The sequence below is a fragment of the Puma concolor genome, chromosome A1 (assembly GCF_028749965.1).
Source record: "Puma concolor isolate L17-30 chromosome A1, mPumCon1.1.hap2, whole genome shotgun sequence".
Classification (NCBI taxonomy): domain Eukaryota; kingdom Metazoa; phylum Chordata; class Mammalia; order Carnivora; family Felidae; genus Puma; species Puma concolor.
Window position 1 is genome coordinate 164,832,049 of NC_141667.1, and position 19,934 is coordinate 164,851,982.

The window sequence follows — 19,934 nt, forward strand, 5'->3', positions numbered from 1 at the left end:
GAGCATGAACAGGGGAGGGGCAGAGAGAGAGGGAGACACAGAATCTGAAACAGGCTCCAGGCTCTGAGCTGTCAGCAAAGAGCCCGACGCGGGGCTCGAACTCACGGACCATGAGATCATGACCTGGGCTGAAGTCAGACGCATAACCGACGGAGCCACCCAGGCGCCCCCCCCCCCCCCCGCCATGCGACTTATTTATATCTCTGTTCTAATGTTAAAGTTGGTTCCGGTACCAGGAACGAATTTTTCTGGTCAACACAAAGTTTTGTTCCTTGACTCTGCTCAGGGGAAAGACATGACATTAGAAGCCAGTTTTCTATCATTGCCTCGCTAGCACGCTGTCCCGGGACCACCTCATGCTTGTTTTTCTATCCATAGACTGCAGAAAGCTTACCTACTGCAAAGGATGTTGTGACTGTAACATGAATTAATAATAGCTATGAAGATGCTGTAAAAAGTCAGAAGCATTTTAGGTCCCAAATATCATGTTTTAGATATTCAAGTCAAGTTACACCTGTTTCATGTAAACTCTTTATCTATAACTCTGTGGTTGATAGGTCATAGGTTGATATGGTCAAATGACCTTTCCAAGGTATATTTTCTCTGCAATGGGAGTTTCAAGGAAGGAAACACACACATATGTAAGGTCATCACTGCAGACTTCTATAAGATGTCAGCCTAGAGCAGGGATTGGAGACAGTTCATTTCTGGTTCAGATGCGCACTCTACGATCCTTGGGTCTAGCAGGTGCTTAAATGTATATTGAACGAAAATATGAATATTGTGGTAGATAAAGCTGTCCTCAGTTCTTCTGTGAAAATCTTTGAATGTCAAAGGTGGTACAGTTCTGTGCTCTCCAATTACTCGTTCTTATCGTCATTGAAATTCTTTTTTTGTCCTTACCGGGTAGAAAGTTGAGGTGTGATCCCTCTTGTTGATATCTTCTCCTTGTCCCCTTGTTTTGTGGTCTGAAAAGCACGTGTTTTCATGTCATGACAAAGTTTGCACATGATGATTGGAGACAGTCCGGAAAAATAAAGACATATGAAAAGGAAATAGCCACCCGTTTTCCCATATGTATCATAGGGACAGATCTCCAACGTATACTGGTAGTGTCTAGAAAAACCAAATCATGTAACAATATTTTATGTAACAATATTTATATGACAGCAATTACGTAAGGAAAATATATGTGTGCACACAGATGACTGTGTTTCTATATGGGTATATCCATGGATATGAGTGACTAATAAAGATGGAAAAGCTAATTTATTTTATTTTTAGTTTGTAATGTTTATTTATTTATTTTGAGAGAGAGAGAGAGAATCCCCAGCAGGCTCCCTACTGTCAGCACAGAGCCAGATGTGGGGCTCGAACTCATGAACCGTGAGACCATGACCTGAGGCAAAATAAAGAGTCGGATGCTTAATGGATTGAGCCACCCAGTCACCCCTAGAGAGGCTATTTTAAAGGGATAGATTATGTCTGGAGAGCCAGTGGACAGGAGAAGTTCAGAGAGAGAAATCTTTGTGGGCAGGGATGTTTGGGAGCAGTTTCATGGAAAAGGTTGGGTTTGGGCAGAGCTTGAAGGATGGGTACAGTCTGATAAAGAGAAAGTTCGGGAAGCAGACCCCTGGTGAGGCACTGCACCTGGACAGAGGTGTGGAGGTGCGGTGTGAGGCATCGGTGTGGTGGTTGAGGGCGTATGACTAGTCTGATCCCTCATTGCGTGGATGACACAGAGCGAGCTTGGAAAGCAGGATCAGGGAGACTGGGCACTGGAAACTGCTAAGCAGGCTATCAGAATGAAGAACGAGGATCGTATGAAGACCAGTCAGATGGTGCTTGAAGTAGAACAAGCCAGAGCGGGGAGAGCCCAGAGACGGCGGCAGGACTGGGAAGGGACAGGGAAAGCCCAGGTATGCGGTGACCGATCTCAGCAGGAGGAGGAAGCCACTGCAGGTAGGTGGAATAGAGAAGAGGAAGACGCCCTGAAAAGTCACAGGACTTGGTGCCTGATGAGATGCCGTCAGCCACACAGGAGAGGAAGAAGGTAAGGTAACAGTGACAAAGGTCACAACCTAAGTGACGGGCCTATTGACAGAAGTAGGAAGGACAGGCGCCGTGTTGTGTAACAAAAAGCCTGATTATCCTATTTCTTACTGGCAAAGATCCGAATGTCAGGAGTTGGTACGGGGCTTCAATTGTCAAGATTTCAGGCTGCTAGCTCTTGGAAGTGTGATACAAAATGCTGTGATGTGGTACGTTGCCGCAAATTAGGTTATCGATTTGGTTTTGTCGAGAAATATAACATCTCAGAAACAGGCAGGCTGTTGGAAACGATACCCCACCGGCAGGTGTGGGTGCAACCGCGCGATTTCCTAGCGCGGGAACACACGAAGAGCTGACAGCGTTGACCCCGGCACAAACAACATCGAAAGCAATGCTTTCCTTTGCGAAGCCCGCTAGCTAGCAAATCGGTGTCCACCTGCCAGCCTCACCCTGCCCCGTGCAGTGATGATGCACGTGGCAGTTCCGAGTGCCATATGGAGACAAAGAAGGCCCTCTCCGTCCTTCTGGCAACGGGTTTCACAGGTAGACAAGAAGATCTCCATTTACTTTGGGCTCAGGAACAGGGGGTTGTGACTAGAGGCTGTGATTTGCAGACTCAGGACAAAAGGGCAGCACCGGCGAGAGGGAGGCGGGGGTGACCCAAAGGCGAGTTCTGGAAATGTGCTTACTGGTGTCCTGGGGTGCTCCTTCCTTTTATCGCTCACCGGCCACGAGCGTCTGCAGACTCACACAGCTGTCCCTTCGTGGGAGGACTTGTGTTTGAGAACCTGGTGGGAGTTTGTGTTTTCCAGGCTATTTCCTTGGTCTGTGGCCTTTTGTGTTGTTCTATCATTTATTTAGCTGGGATTGTGGCAACGAAATATCTTTCGCTGATAAAATTAGTATACGCCATGACAAAGATACAAATTTAACATATTTAAATATTTAAATATATTTAATGTTTAAATAATTAAATATATTTATTTTATTTTAAATATATTAAACATAGTACCAGGTTTAGCTTTAAAACACCTTAATAAAACCGTATGTTAGCACAGCTACAATCGCAAGAACTAATACATTTGTACAGTAAGAAGAACTAATACATGTATTACTATTATATCATCTTTACGTAACCTTGTTCTTGGCCCTTTAAGAATGATGCTTAAAGTCATTAAGAAGCAAATCGATTTCCTATCTTTGATAGTAACCGGCCTTTCTGGCATTGCGAGTACAAGCAGGTAAGGACAAATCAGTTCCCTGTCTTTTGATATTAATTGGTATTTCTGGCATTGGGAGTACAGGTCGGCAAGGGATCCGTCTGTTGTGAAAGTGAAGTTCGCCTGTTTTCTTAGCGTTTGAATCCTTTTTATCGGGTACCAGAAAGCGTGTGGTTTTGTTATCAACCCGTTCTGCCATTTCATCTAGACGCGATGGTGATTTTCTGCCACTATACCTGCAACGGCCATAAATGACGACCGTGATGCCCTGTTGTGGCCACTGGCTCAGAAGCCAACGCTGCCCAGAGCCTGAGCTGTCACGTGCTGGGTTCCGAGGCACGGAGGGGGCTCTAGACAGGGCTCTGCCCCGCCCCCCCCCCCCCCCCCCCCCGCTCTCCCCCTCAAAGCTGCTCTCAGTAGAGCTTTTTTTTCGTTTTGTGTTTTTGTATCCAGATCAAGTTCAATCTCAGTTGGTGGCTTGAGGAAATACCAAAGCTCTTCTGTTCTGCTGAAACTGGGCCGTGAACTCAGACGCCACAGAGAGACTGTGCGTGCGTGGGGGTGTGGTGCACGGCCTGCAGGTGGGCCACAGCCACGCAGTGGGAATGGGTGCCCTGGGTGTGAGGGAGTCGTTCCCTTTTTCAGAAATGGCCTTTCTTCTTCCTGGTTGCCCTTGAGTGGCCTGGGAGAGGCCTGAGGAACTGACTTGTCAGCGTGGCCCCCCTGCAGGTCACAGGTGTGGAAGAGAGTGCAAAAGAGGTCACTCTTTTGCGTGTGTGACAGCCCTCACACACGCCTTCCTCTGAGGCCGCCGTGTCCTGTGCTTTTAAGAAAAGACCTGTGGCTTCAGACGTCAGCCAGGAGAGAGCGAACGGACCCCATCACGTACTCACTGATTTTCCACCGGCCAGTCTATGTGCCGCTCCGGCTGAAGACATTCTCCACGGAACAGATGCCGAGGCCCCAGAATCCAGACAACCGGGTGATGTGCGAAAAACCAAAAATCTTCTCGGATAAAAAAACATTTCGGATGTGACAAACACCAGCAGTTGCAGAAAGTTTCAAGGTTGTCATCGACCATTTGCTCAACTCTTACAAAGATATTCAGGCGTCGTGCTGTATACAATCTGTCACCATTGTCTATTTCTGGAAAAACCAGTCTAAGGATTAATGTACATTTGCTTTAATTACATATTAAACCATCTAAAAGTATAAAGGATTAATACCTAGACTCTAAATAGATATTCTTAGAAGGTAAACTCAAATTAATCCAATTAATCCAAAGATTCTAACCTAGAGTTATCACAGCTAATGGAATATGTATTTGGCCTACACAGCAATTTATCACGAGGTAGAACCACCATTAAATTCACTAATAGCTTTAGTTTTAAGCTACAAATTAAATGTATTCAAACTAATTAGGTATACAGCCTTTTCTTTTATTCATATTTTTTGTTGTTGATTACTAATTTTTCATCCTAAGGATCAAAATAATAGCATCACTCCTTCGCAATGCTTTCCTTCTGTTAAATAAACAATTTTCTGGTGTTATCTCAAACAACTATAATCTCCTCGCTTTTAGTGCTCTTTCCCAAATAAATGCAGGAAAGTCTCCTGTGTCCCTACGTGTTGAGAAGGGACTGTGTAATCCCTCAGAATGTTCACTTTGGCCATCACCGCCCAGGCATTTTGCTGTTCATCTTTCTTAAGAAAACAAGTCTTTCCTCTTGAAAGCTTGGGGCTTTAAAAATAACAACTACAAAGTGTTTTTATGTGGTAAATGCTCGTCACAAATTATTTTTTTTTGCCGAGTCCTACTGTGTCTCATCTTGAAGAACGGGAGGGGGGTGGTTGGCTCTGTGATCCGCCCATCCAGGGTCCGGTCATTTGCACTAAATTAACACTTCCTGGGGAGATTTGACTAATTCTCTACCAGATGACCCAGTTACTATGGCTATTCTTAAAAAAAAACAAGCCTCTCATGGGAAACACACCCCCGCTGGGCTGAAGCAGGAAGAAAAAGCTAAACTCTGTTTCAAATCTGGACCCTTTGACCCGTGAACTCACAACCCTCTTCCTGTAGGTTCTCTGAAAGCCCTAATGACCGAGATGTGACTCCCTCTGCAACGTATGAGCCCAAGCAGACGGAGGCCGGTTTTCAAGAAGCTGTTCTAGGATTATGCGATTACCAAGAAACCAAGAGAAATCCTACTATGGGACGCAAGGAAGTTTCATATGATTATGGCCAGTGATTCAACTATTCCTGTCCAAATTCTTCAGGTCTTTGAAATAGGATGACTTTGGCAGGGATCTTCTCGCAACTAAGACTCACTGAAACAAGAGAAAGGGTAAGCTGCAAGGGTGTGCACAAAGGCACGTGAACACCTACACGTACACAAGCCACATAGCCCTATGCACCTGGGCTTTTGTTTGCCCCCCACCTGCTTTTCTTTACTGTTTTGGAGGCTGTGGAATTCTGGGCCAAGTGATGATTTGGTCTCCAACTGGTAAAAAGTCTAGTGACTAGGTTTTTTAGAGAGAGTGAAGATCATACTTGAGAGGGTGTGCTGGGGCCCCAAGTATGTGTTGCCTTGGGAACAAGTTTTTCTTCACTCAGCCAATTGATAATGTCTCGCGGTTACCTCGGCTTCGACGGGGAAACATCCACTCTCTTACCTGGGCCTTGCACTGAGGCAGGGACCAGTCTGGCACTCCCTGGGACAAGCTGGGAGCCCTGGGGGTACAATAGCATTCAAATCTCCACTCAAAAAAAAAAAAAAAAAAAAAAAAAGAAAGAAAAGAAAAGAAAAGAAGAAAAATAGCTAACCAAACCGCTGAAATGGATGCTTATTGTTGCTCTAAACTGCGTAAGGAAGACATTTTAAGCAGATCATGAAGCCCATAAAAAAAATTGATCAAGTTGACTCCAAGGAAAATTTAAATTCCATGCGAAAAAACTACGAAAGGTCGAAATACAAAAGAAGAACTGGAAACAAATACTGAAACGTCATTGAGAACAATTACTATTTGTGATATGCAAAGAGGTTTAAATGTCTGCAATAAAACATGCCCACAGAAAAGTGGATAAATCATAGAAGCGCATATTTCATACACTAAGAAGAATATCCAATATAAAATATGCTAAGTTTCAGAAAAATCAAATCCATACAAAAGAGATATTTTGACTTGGAAAGACAGATGCGAATATATAAATTTGATCACTCTCTACCGTGGCGGTGGTGGGGGGCAGGTTGGGGAAACAGGCAGTCTCATATGTTATTGATAGATGTGCAAATTAATATAAGTCTGCTGAAGAATAATTTGGCAATATCTATTATAATTTAAAATAGTCACAGCTCTGAATGATTCTAGTGGTTCCAATTTTAGGAAAGATCCTATACAAGCTCTGGTACGACCGCATAAACAAGAATATCTAAATCGCAGGAATTGTTTGTAATGATAAAGCATTCGAGTCGATCCAAACGCCTGTTATTGTGTAAAAAAATGTAAATACTTACATTGGGATGCTATACAGTCATTTGTAAAAGATACAGAGCTCCGTACACTGATGTGAAAAGGACTTGAGAGGAAGCAGTAAGGGGGTGAGATCGGCTGGACGCGTGTCATGAGCCCCAGACTCTCTTCTTTTTGTCCCTGCTGTTCCCCGAAGGCCCCTGAGCGTCCAAGTGCCCTTCACATCTCATTTTCCTTTGCTTTAGATCCTGAGCTCGTTTCTTTCCTGGACTCCAGAACATTTATGGTCACTTTGTAGATAAGGGACCAGGCTAGCTAGTATAATAATCATTTAAACCTCTTCCAGGGAAGGTGGAAATGGATGTTAATGCTTAAAATATTACTCCTTTCTGGGGAATAGGTGTGCAAGGCCAAACCAAATGAGTTGATTAATTTAAAATATTTTAAGGCAAATATGTTAATTCTTACCGGTGAAAATGCTGGGATCATTGAACGAATGGCAGAATGAGTTTGTGGGCTGGAAAGAGGTGGCGGGAAGGAGAGCCCTGCCTCTGAAATGTTTAAAACTATGCCGATGTCGCAGAGGCATCGTTGCTTGGGTTTTGTACCGTCTACTTTTCTCACTCTGCACGATGGCCCCATTAAATAGGCACACATGGCTGATTTGTAAAATTTTATTGTTTGAGTTAATATACAACAAAGTAGAGCTTTCGTTATTTTGGTCTATGCATTTTAGAATGGGTATAGATTGTGTAACCATCACCTGCATCACCTACAGAACAATTGCACCTCTCCCCAAACTTTCCCGAGCTACCGATTTCTAGTCACACCCACCGTCACCCCTGGCAACCACTGACCTGGGAGGTGCCATGACTATGTATTTTGTCCTTTTGAGAATGACAAGGAAGTGGAACCATACAGCGCAAAACCCTTCTGAGACCGGCTTCTTGTACCCAACTTAATGGCTTAATGGCCTTTGCACACGTTCATGGCTTTGAGATTCACCCAAGTTGTGTGTACCTCTGGGTCGTGCCTTTTCATTGCTAAGTAGTATTCCATTGTGTGGATGCGCAAGAAGTGGTTTCCTGTTGGAGGACATCTGGATTGTTGTTAGTTGTTGACGATTATGGACAGACCTACTGTAAACATTTGTGTTCAAGTTTCTATGTGAAAATAACTTTCAGTTTCTCTAGCATAAATACCTAGGAGTGGGGTTGCTGGATGATATGGTTCAGTGTGTGTGATTTTATAAGAAATTGGGTCTTCGGAAATGCTATTGCTTTTTGAAATTCTGGTTTCCAATTGTTTGTTGCTAGTGTATAGAAATGCAAGTAAATTTTGTGTGTTGGTCTTGTACCCTACAGTCTTACATAACTCACTTTTTCATTCTAGGAGGCTTTTTTTCTTTAATTTTTAAAATTTTTTTTAAAATTTATTTTTGAGACAGAGAGAGAGCATGAGCAGGGGAGGGGCAGAGAGAGAGGGAGACACAGAAGCCGAAGCAGGCTCCAGGCTCCGAGCTGTCATCACAGAGCCCGACGTGGGGCTTGAACTCACCGAATTCATGAGATCATGCCCTGAGCCGAAGTCGGATGCTTAACTGACCGAGCCACCCAGGCACCCCTAGGAGGCTATTTTTTAAAAAAAGTTTCCTTTGGGCGCCTGGGTGGCTCGGTCGGTTAAGCGTACGACTTTGGCTCAGGTCATGATCTCGCGGTTTGTGAGTTCGAGCCCCACGACGGGCTCTGTGCTGACAGCTCAGAACCTGGAGCCTGCTTCGGCTTCTGTGTCTCCTCCTCTCTCTGCCCCTCCCCTGCTCATGCTCTGTCTCTCTCTGTCTCAAAAATAAATAAAACATTTAAAAAAAAATAAAAAAGATTCCTTGGAACTTTTAAAAAAGACAATCGTATCATCTGCAATTAGGGACAGTTTTTTTTCATTCCTTTAGAATCTGTATGCTTCGTAGTTCTTTTTCTTATGTTATTGGGCTGAATAGGCCCTCCAGGATGAGGTTGAGTGGAGTAGTGAGAGAATGCACCCTCGACTTGTCCCCAGTCTTACGGGGAAAATAGTTGGTCTTTCATCATCAAGTACAATTTTAACTAAAGTTGTTCCTGATTGTTTGCTTGCTCTGGTTGTTGTCCTTTATCAGACATTCCCTTGTATTCCTAGTTTACTAAGAGGTTTTCTTTTTTTTTTTTTCCCTGTGTTTAAGTTATGAATGGTTGTTGAATTTTGTCAAAATTTTTTTCTTCATCAATCGATATAATCATGTGGGGTGTGTGTGTGTGTGTGTGTGTGTGTGTGTGTTTAGACTTTTAATACAGTGTAGGTTATACTGATTGAGTTTCAGATATTGAACCAACTTTGCATTCTTGAGATAAACCACAGTTGGTTGTAGTATTATTGTTTCCATATATTGTTGTGTTTGATTTGGTAATTGTTAATCCCTTTGTTAATGAGGGATAGTGTGGTTTTCTCTCCTTGTAATACTTTTGTCTGGTTTGGGTGTCAGGGCAAGGCTGGTCTGTTGGACTGTTTCCAGGTTTGGCTATTACAAATAGTCTTTCTACGAAAGGTTTTTGTATGTGCATCTGGGGTACATATGTATGAGTTTCTATTGGGTACAGAGAGTATCATTGCTACTCCACAGGATTGTCTTACTTTTTCTAATCATAGTAAAAACAAGGAAAAAGAAAAGAAAGACCTGATCTGCCACAAAAGAGTGCAGGGCATATTATTTAAAGTCTAAAACCAGTAAAAGTATTCTACGGTGACAGAGGTCAGGATGGTGTTAATCTTTGGAAAGGAGGGTGTTCGCGATATTCTATTTGTTGGTCTTGTGGCGTTTGCATAGATGTGGTTTTGCTTTGTGAAAATCCATTGGGCTGCACGCTTGCGATTCGTGTGCTTTTCATTAGGTTGGTTACACTTTAATAAAGAAGTTTATTTAAAGAATCAACAACAAGGGGCGCCTGGGTGGCGCAGTTGGTTAAGCGTCCGACTTCAGCCATGTCACGATCTCGCGGTCCGGGAGTTCGAGCCCCGCGTCGGGCTCTGGGCTGATGGCTCGGAGCCTGGAGCCTGTTTCCGATTCTGTGTCTCCCTCTCTCTCTGCCCCTCCCCCGTTCATGCTCTGTCTCTCTCTGTCCCAAAAATAAATAAACGTTGAAAAAAAAATTAAAAAAAAAAAAAGAATCAACAACAATCTACACTCAGTGTCAAGAGGCTGTTTATAGGTTAAGTTTTCACATTCGTAAACTGGGAAAGGTAGTGGTACCTACTTCATTGTTCTTTCGTGATGGTTAGAAAAGAAAATGTCTGTAAAGCGCTAAGCCCAATGGTTGACATACAGAAAAGTACCGTAGAGGTAATGGACACTATTATTATCTTTATTTGGTAGGACCTTATGGTACCAACCTGGAGAAAAATCACTGAAACTCTATTATGGAACACTCAGTACATGATACGGTCAAAAGCAAAGTGCCATGGGATGTCAGACACCCTGGTTTTAGGTGAAATGACTCCACTTCAATGGAATTGAAAAGAAACTACATTCTGCGGGACAGTATTTTTTTTCAAGTGTTTTGTGAAAAAGTGCCTCCTGGTCAAAAAACATGGGAAAGCATATCTACTGTAGTCACCCTGTTGTAGCTTGCTAGGGTTGCTGTAAGAGACTACCACAAACTGGGTGGCTCGAACAACAGTTTCTTTATTGTCTCAAGAGTGCCAGGGGCTGGAAGTGTAAGATCAAGGGGTCGGGAGTGTTGGTTTCCTTTCAGGGCTGTGAGGGAACGATCCATTTGAGCCCTCTCTCTTTGGCTGGTCGATGGCCCTCTTCATGGTCCTACGGTGTTCTCCCTCCATGGGTGTCTGTGTCCAAATTTCTCCTTTTTATAAGGACAGCAGCCATATTAGATTATGACCCATTCCAATCACCTCATCTTAACTAATTACACCGGCAATGGCCTTGTTGACAAAACAAAACAGGTTACAATGTAGGTCCTGGGAGGTAGGATTTCAACATGTGACTTTGGGAGGGAGGATATAATTCAACCCTCACGCACGCTTACCCTGAGATCCCCAGTGTATGGATTCACAAAATAATTGGAAAAATTCCGTCCTCGTTCTGTCCTCAATCGCTACGCCACGTGCATCGGTACTGTTGATGCCCAGCCAATGTCTGTTCTACCTTTCTTCCTTTGGAAGAAAACCACACTCTCGTCCAGGAGGCTAACACGCTTACAAGTCCACACTCGCTTTAGCCGGAGGTGAACATGTGATCCAGTTCTGGCCAACGCGATTTAAGTGGGAGTCTTCTGAGTAAAATTTTTGGTAATACTGAGAGCTAGCAAGAGAATTTGCCCTTCACCCATCTGCCTGGAACAGAGTCCCGAGGCCGGGAAGCGGAGTAATCACCTTGGACTGTGAAGGTCAAGGGCCTCCCTGGAAGGATGAGGCAGGAAAGTGCCTGACTCACCCGGCCAGTGGCTGGCCCAGCCCGGGTTGGTGTCACGTGAGAGAACTGCCCCCCTTTCCTCGTGCTTCTGCAACCTGATTCTGTTCCATGAGGCCGAAGGCAACATCCTGGAGACACCATATACGCGTCTCTCTGCACGTCCCTTAGGACCAGTGTTCTCGGCAGAGGCTGATTTAACCAGAAAGGGTCTTGTTCATCTTCTTCCTAATACTTTTTAGAGAACAATACGTCATGGTGTTCCTAATCGTTTCTCTAATGAAGACACCAAAATTAAGTGACTTGTTCATTGTAAACAGTGGCAGATAGATACAGAGTCTACACGTGCTGACGTTCAGCCCTGTCACCTTTTACCCCGCTGTGGGGTCGCTTTGCATTATGTCCCTTCCTGGAATGTCAGTATCCTTACTTACAAAGTACTGGAAGAAAATGGACCCTAATTCCCCGTAGAGTTAATGTGAGCACAACACTCCGTGACACACACAAAGTTAGTAAACTCTTAAGAATTTCTAGTGGAAAATCAACAAATGCATGGTGACTTGAATTGATGTCATTTCTCCTTGTTGGGCAAGAGAGAATTAGTAAAATATGTTAGCTTTTTAAAAAAAAAATTTTTTTTAACCTTTATTCACTTTTGAGCAACAGAGAGAGACGAGCATGAGCAGGGGAGGGACAGCGAGGGGACACAGAATCCAAAGCAGCCTCCAGGCTCTGAGCTGTCAGCACAGAGCCCGACACGGGGCTCAAACCCTCAAACCGTGAGATCATGACCTGAGCTGAAGTCAGAGGCTCAACCAACGGAGCCGCCCCGGCATCCCTGTTAGCTTTTGATTTAAAAATATTGATGGAAAAAAATATACACACTGATGGAAATTCTATCACGTGGCCAAGGATGCAAAAGTCAACAAGACAGAGGAACGCCTTGCCCTCATGGGTGTTACAGCCCAGAGGTGGAGATGACGTGAATCAATACTTACTGAATCGTCCGTGCAGGAAATCGTAAATTACGTTTTACGGTACGGCGTCCCTGAGACTCTTAGGCAAAGCTGAGAAGCGTGCAGGTCACGGTCTCCCCACACAACCCAGAGCTCCTTGTTGTTAACAGCTTAAGGACAATGAGAATCTCACGGCCAAGCAATTCCAGGAAATCTAGGATGTGCTTTGACAGTTTAGAAATCGGGCTTCCCTTGTCAGAGAGGACCCGTCTGTTCTGAGAGCAGTTCCTCCAAAATGAACATTTTCTTAATGTAGGTTTACTCCCAGATAGTCACACATGTGTTTGAAAACCAGACATATCTGGGTCGACTTTTGTTGCATTTTGTCTCCCCCTCCATATTCTGTAAGTTTCTCATGATCTTCCGAGAGGTGGGTCCTGCTTGAAAACTCTGATGTTTCCTTGACTTGCCGAAAGTTCGGGTTTTTTCTTTTTTCTTTTTTTCATACTGGAAGACTAGAATTGAAATGTATGTGATCAGGGATGATGGCATTAAGGAATTTAATGAATTACAGAAGTATTCTATTAAGGAATAAGAGATCACTCTTACAAACCGTGAATTAATTTTTATGAATTAGGTCCAAAGAGCTTAAGTAAAACACAGCTAATATTTCATGAGTAATTTCAGCCCTCTTTAATAGTACAAATCTCTAGTGTGTAATATTTAGGTAATGATTATCATAAAATAGACATCTTTTGAGGGCAATTATGTGTTCTCAATACTTCTTTATGAGGGACCTGGGAGGAGGATGTCATTACATCTGACAGTATATTTGTCTCCCCTAATGTTCATGATATTCTGACGGAGGAACAGTTATCTTACTATAGATGTGTATATTTTTGGAAGCACCGAATACTGATTCATGCCACTAAACCTGTTCAGACACGAAAGGCAGCTCCCAGCAGCCAAGCAGGGACTGTTTCTGGGCATGCAGAGTCTGTTGATGAAAACAACACGACATTTGCAGATGAAACGCCCCTGGGGGTGGGTGCCAGCCAGAGAGAGGGAGCTGGGTGGGAATGGGGAGCTGGGCTCCCGAGGGGGACAAAGTGACATCGCCTCTACAGACCAACGTGAGGATTTGGGGGCTGATGTTTTGGAGAAGATTGGAAAGGACTGAGGAAGGCCCCCAGGACAGGCAGTGAGCCACAGACCTCCATGTGTTCCTTTTTTTTTTTTTTTAAACTCTTCTTTTCGGGGGGCGCCTGGGTGGCGCAGTCGGTTAAGCGTCCGACTTCAGCCAGGTCACGATCTCACGGTCCGTGAGTTCGAGCCCCGCGTCGGGCTCTGGGCTGATGGCTCAGAGCCTGGAGCCTGTTTCCGATTCTGTGTCTCCCTCTCTCTCTGCCCCTCCCCCGTTCATGCTCTGTCTCTCTCTGTCCCAAAAATAAATAAACGTTGAAAAAAAAAAAAAAAAAAAAAAAAAAAAAACCTCTTCTTTTCGGACTAATTTTAACATGGAGGTTATGCTAATCCCTGTCTTTGCTATAACGTTTTCAGGTGTTCACAACCCTTTTGGAATATTTTTTTTGAACCCCCTAATATTCTGTAGGGAAAGGAATAGTCTAGTTTTCCTCATTTACGGGATTGAGAACCGAGACTCAGAATGTCCTCCAGTTAGTATATCACAAAACTGTAACCCAGAACCTTAAAATAGGCGTCCAACAGCCAGTCTGTCATCAGATGACAGGACGGTATCTGGCACATCCCACAGACTCCCAGGGATCAGCTCCCATCGCAAGCCCTAGGCTTTGTGGCTCCCACCTCAGCTACCATGTCTCAAAGCCTGAGGGGTCAGATCATAAAAGTTATTGGGTCATCTCATGGTTCAGAACTATTCTAGACTCTTCTGATGAAACTATTAAGTCCATTACCCAGGTATGAAAGAAAGAAAAAAAAAAAAAAACCACAGGAGTGAATTTGGGTTTTGTTTTGTGTTGTCTCTTGCACTTTATAATTCAGGAAAGAAGGCAGGTAGCATCTGGAAAATGAAATACTTAATCTTCTCGTCTCCATCACAGTCAGGAGGAGTTTTGGAACATAGTTGTGGGCCATTGAGGTGCAGCAGTAAGTTTCTAGGGAGAACCATACTTTTCTGGCAAACAGTAGGAGCCCAAGAGAAGAAAACCCTTCATTCTCCACGGTTTGGATTTGACGGCTGGAGGCACGGCAGCCTTCTTGTGATTCTGAAGCTGCAGTCATCAGCGAAGGTCAAGGGAGTTAGACAGACAGCGGCCCAAGTGTAGAGTCAAGGCTAGTGGCCACTGACTTCTGCAGTGAGTCTGTTTACTGAGGTTACTCTTGGTCAGGCATTCTGTTTTTTTTTTCTTTTTGTTTTTTTTGTTTTTTTGTTTTTTTGTTTTTTTGTTTTTAATGTTTATTTATTTTTTTGAGACAGAGAGAGACAGAGCATGAATGGGGGAGGGGCAGAGAGAGAGGGAGACACAGAATCGGAAGCAGGCTCCAGGCTCTGAGCCATCAGCCCAGAGCCTGACGTGGGGCTCGAACTCACGAACCGTGAGATCGTGACCTGAGCTGAAGTCGGACGCTCAACCGACTGAGCCACCCAGGCGCCCCAGGCATTCTGTTTTTAACGGACACGTGCACAGATTTATTTCCTAAACATTCATTTCTTTGATGATAAAGTGATATGCCAGAAAAGAACGGAGAAATATCAAATAAACGGTATATTTTTCAGACAGGCACTTAAAGTACTTTTCTAAACTCCAAAAAACTGTCCAGAATTCAACTCTTTCTTTCTTCTGTTTTAGATTCAAACGGATTTAATCATTTCACAGTTGCCCAGTGACCACATTGCTATTCACTGTGGTAGTGTGCCTCATTCAGTGTTTGAACCCGAATCTGCTCGTGAAGATACAAGACGGAGGCTTTTTTTCTTTTTTCTTTTAGAGAGCAAGAGAGGAAAAAAACCCACAGGTGAGCAGGGGAGAGGCAGAGAGAGAGAGAGAATCCCAAGTAGGATCCGCACTGTCAGTGCAGAGCCCGATGCGGGGCTCGATCATCCTACGACCCGGGGATCATGATCTGAGCCCAAATCAGGAGTCAGATGGTCAACCAACTGAGCCACTCAGGTGCCCCCAAAGATGGAGGTTTTCTGCCTTAGGGCCACCCAGTTGAAATCATACAGTTTTCGTTCCTTATGTATAGTAAAAATCTGTAGGCACTTTATTCGGTAACCTGCATTTGTCACAGGTTCCTGAGTCAGGGGATACGATGAGACCCCACAGACAGGACTCGGGGTCATAAACTAGTACCCCCCGGAGGTGCACAGTGCCCCAGACCGCTCCCTTCCAAAGTCCCAATTCCCTGTTTCTAGGGGTTTCCTGGGCTGTTTCACAGGGGATCTAGGGGGTTCGTGGGTGTCTGTTTCACAGCAGATCTAGGGGGTTCCTGGGTGTCTGTTTCACAGCCGATCTAAGGGGTTCCTGGGGTGTCTGTTTCACAGCCGATCTAAGGGGTTCCTGGGGTGTGTCACAGTGGGTCCAGAGCAGTCCTTTGTGCCCTTCCCCTGACCCTCCGCTTCGTTGTAATCATGTCAGTACCTGCAGTGTCATAAAGCTCTGCCTGCAGCAGGGTCCCGGACCCTGGGAGCCTCTGTCTTTGCACAAGGCACCGTCTCCCCACCTGTGCCGCGCTCCCAGGGGCCTGGGGGCCACAACCAGGCTGAATTCCAAGCCCAAGTGGGGTGATAGCCTCTGTCATCTCTACTCCAACACGAGTCCAGGCCAACACCGGGAGCTACTTGGCATTTAGAACAACGTCTGCAAATAATAAAGAGCACATGAGATTTAGAATGATTTTTCAAATACATTTTTTAATGTTTATTTATTTTGAGAGTGGGGAGGGGCAGAGAGAGGGAGACAGAGAATCCCAAGCAGGCTCCGCGCTGCCCAGCATAGGGCATAGGAGATCATGACCTGAGCCGAAATCAAGAGTTTGATGCTGAACATCCTTAATGGACTGAGCCACCCAGGTGCAATTGTTCACGGCTGAACTGAAGCCCGCACTTATCAAACACAAATACTACATCCTGGGTTTCTATCGCTTCGCGGTTATAGGTGTCAAACGCTGTTTTTATCCCTCTCTAAGTGTTCACGTTGAATGACAGGACTGGAGTAGCTCAAACTGTTATTTATACCATTTTCGTTCTCATGGTTTATGCCAAAGCTCCCGTTTAAATGCCGGAATATTTAGAAACTCAGGGACTGGGGATATGGGCTGCCTCTGCAGTGAGCTCCAACTGTCCCAAATTCTTAGGAAGTTACTCCAGAACCTTCTGTGTGGTACTTGTTTTCTGCGTACCAGGACTGTATAACTGGGGGTTCTCGGACCCTTTGTTTGTTAAAGGATGAGTCATAAAACGTGCTAATTTGAAGCTTACACGTTTTACTAAAACACAACGGTGGCTACAGTAATCGCTTAGAACTTGGGGAACAAAAGGTTTCTTTCTGGGAGGAACATTCTCATTGCCAACATTGTTTAGCTTTGCACGGTGATAACTGAAAACAGACGTTAAGTTGGTTTTATTATTGTTTTCACATTCGCTGGAGATAATACATCTTCTGCGCCCTGCAGGGGAGGGGAGGGGAGGGGCAGGGAGAGACAGCCAGCCACTTTGCCCCTAGGCAAGTCACTGCGGCTGCTGAGTTAGCCCGAGGTCAAGGCCGTGTGAGCAGAGGAGAGAGAAAAGAGTGTGGTTTTCCCAGGATTTTGTTGGGCATCTGAGAACATTGGTTCTGTCTTGCAGCCTTGTCTGTGAAAGCCTATCTTCCTTATTGGTTAAGCAGCATGAAGTCAGGGTGTTTGGGACCTTTGAGCCCCAACCATCCAACAGGATGAGGCCGGGCGTGCTGGCCCTGCCTCTCTCACCCCTGCCCAGCTCTCCCGGCTCCTGTCTGTCCCTGCTGGGTGCATGCGGGTCAGCACTATAGACAAAGCACAGGGCTCTCTTGCCCTCTGCCTCCCTGTGGGGGTTAGCGTGGGAGCACGGTGTGATTTGGGAGGCGAGGAGGGGAGGAACTTCCTCCCTTTGCCGTCCTGATGCCCCACTCTCCAGGGCCCCAGCTCCTGCCCCGGAGCATTAACATTGGGGTCTTGCTCAGCTCTGCTGACACCATCCCCTCCCCTTTCTTCCGGCCTGGGGTGGGGGCCTCCCGCACTGTGTAGGCCCCAGGGTGTTTGGGCATCCCTGGAGGTCACCCGTAAGCCAGCCCACACCTTCCAAACAATTCCCCCATTCAATGTGTTTCACCCACACCTTCCTCTTGTGTTGCTGGAACCCTGCCTGATGCTCCTTTCAGTGGGCTTTTATCATGTTCAAAGACCCTAATTAGAATCCTGATAGTTTTCTAAGTCTCTGTGACTTTTTTTTTTTTTAATTTTTTTTTTCCAACGTTTATTTATTTTTGGGACAGAGAGAGACAGAGCATGAACGGGGGAGGGGCAGAGAGAGAGGGAGACACAGAATCGGAAACAGGCTCCAGGCTCTGAGCCATCAGCCCAGAGCCTGATGCGGGGCTTGAACTCACGGACCGCGAGATCGTGACCTGGTTGAAGTCGGACGCTTAACCGACTGCGCCACCCAGGCGCCCCGAGTCTCTGTGACTTTTAACCTGAAGTCCGATTCCTGGAGAACTTTAGCTTTTCTCTGACTTCATTCTAAATTCTCTCTAACAGCTTGTCACCCATTTCTGCTATAGGTCCTTCCCTCTACCGTCTCCGAAATGACTCTCTTTTGGCAGTCTGGTTCTGGGGGTAGGGTGGGGGGTGGCTGGGAACACGGAAGAGGCAAGGCACCTAGAAAGTGTTAGAGTTCTTTTGTCTTCATCCAAATAAAAGTAACTTTTTTTGTTGCTGCTTTTCTCCACTCTCTCTAGACCTTCCCATGGAGCCCCAGTCTTGCCCGGGAAGAGGCTGGACACTTGAACCAAACTGTGGACACGGGGGTGTGCCAGTGGCCACAGCTGGGGGAGCTGCTTAAAAACATCTTCTTTGACTTACTGTTAGTCGACTCTTGGGCCCCGCAACCCTGTAGATGCGGACAGTCCTTTTCTTGTTGGCCTCCGGGTTTTTCTTTTCTGGGGCTTACTCCATCTTGGACAGCTGTGCAAAGATATCTAGAACTATCAGCCTTCTGAAAGCTGTGCCAGTGTGCTGGGGTCGCCTGAACAAAGTGCCAAGGACCGGAGAGGGGGGCGGGGGTTTCAACAACACATTTTCATTTCCTCACAGTCCCAGAGGGTCTTAGTCCCTTTGGACTGCTTGCCAGAATGCCACAGACTGGGGGGCTTAAGCAGCAGACATTTTCCCTCCCAGTTATGGAGGCTGGGCTCCCGGTGAGGGCTGTCTTCCGGGTTCACAGATGGCCACCCTCTTGCTGTGCCCACCGGTGGCAGCCCGGGCCCCACCTCCCAGTCTTTTCTAGGTCAGTCTCTACTGCCTTGATTTGCCCCAATTCCTCCACCACGTTTCTTACTAGGTAGCTATATAATTTCAGTTCTCGGTGCATTTTGTTTTAAAGAGGCAATTTCCCTTACTAGCCAAATGAGCAGTTTCAACAGCAATTTAAGAGGAAATTCAATTGATTTCATTACACAAAGGCAGATAATATGGTCTATATAAGAGGCTTTTCCAGAAAAGCATTTTGGCAGCAGAATTTTTTTTTTCCCCCAAAAGAAATCTTACTTGGAGCTTCACTGAGGTGAACAGAAGGTAGGAGCTGTTTCCTTTCCAGCGGGGGTGGGGGTATTGGGGTGGAGGGTTGGAAGAATGGCGTTCCAAGAGTCAGGCTTTGAGGCCCCGCCCTCCGTGTGAAAGGCACTGGACATCCATGCTCTAAGGTGGTTGTTAACGTCCTCCCGGCAGATTGGCCAGTGTGGGACAGACACACTGATTAAGGGCAACCAGAGGTCGGTCTTGGAGAGGTGGGTGATAATCCATCATTGAATAAGATGATGGGGTCAAGAGCATTCTTGGTAAGGTTGTGTCTACAACGTAATAAGCTGTCAAAGTGGAACAGATTTAGTAGGGGCAAGTGGAAGGCGTCTGTCTCACTGTGCTGAGGTTATACTGGTGAAGTCAAGTGGGGTATGGAGACTATGTTTCCCTTTTATACGTAACAAAAACAAAGACGTTTCGGGGTGCCAATGATTAACTCCCCATGCTAGTAAGTAAATAATTTATTGGTGAAGGAAAAGCATTAGTACTGACTTTTGTCTCCAATCTGAACAATACATATTTAGAAACGCTACATTGTTAAAAGGCATATTTCTGGAGTAACGTTCATTTCAATGACATTTTGTGCTATGAGCGTATATTTTGGGGACTTTTATCTTTTTAAGTTAATAGGCTATCTGTAGCACAGTTTCGGTTTTACAGGAAAATGGAGCAGGAAGTAGAGTTCCAGTATATCCCCGAAGTAGAGGGTTCCAGTATATCCCCGAAGTAGAGAGTTCCAGTATATCCCCTCTCAGGCTCTCCCCCACTTGGGTTAGTTTCCTCTGTTTGTAACATCTTGCATTAGCGTGGTTTATCTGATATAGTCGACGAGACCATATTGACCTAGCCTCACAACCCAAAGTGCATAGTTTACAGAAGGGTTCTGCTTTGTGTTTTACATTATTGGGGTTCAGACAAATGTATAGCTACATGTACCCACCATTTCAGCCTTGCACAGAATTGTTGCCCTTTCCTAAA

The 19,934-nt window shown here is 45.3% G+C and overlaps 1 long non-coding RNA gene across 1 annotated transcript in view; it reads left to right on the forward strand.

Annotated features, from left to right (window-relative positions):
• LOC147584628 (uncharacterized) overlaps positions 1-15,532 on the forward strand; it is a 34,081-nt gene extending 18,549 nt beyond the window's left edge. Inside the window, exon 3 of the long non-coding RNA XR_015255695.1 lies at positions 14,990-15,532. This is a non-coding gene — a long non-coding RNA (uncharacterized LOC147584628). The remainder of the gene's footprint in view (positions 1-14,989) is intronic.
• The last annotated feature ends 4,402 nt before the right edge of the window (positions 15,533-19,934 follow it).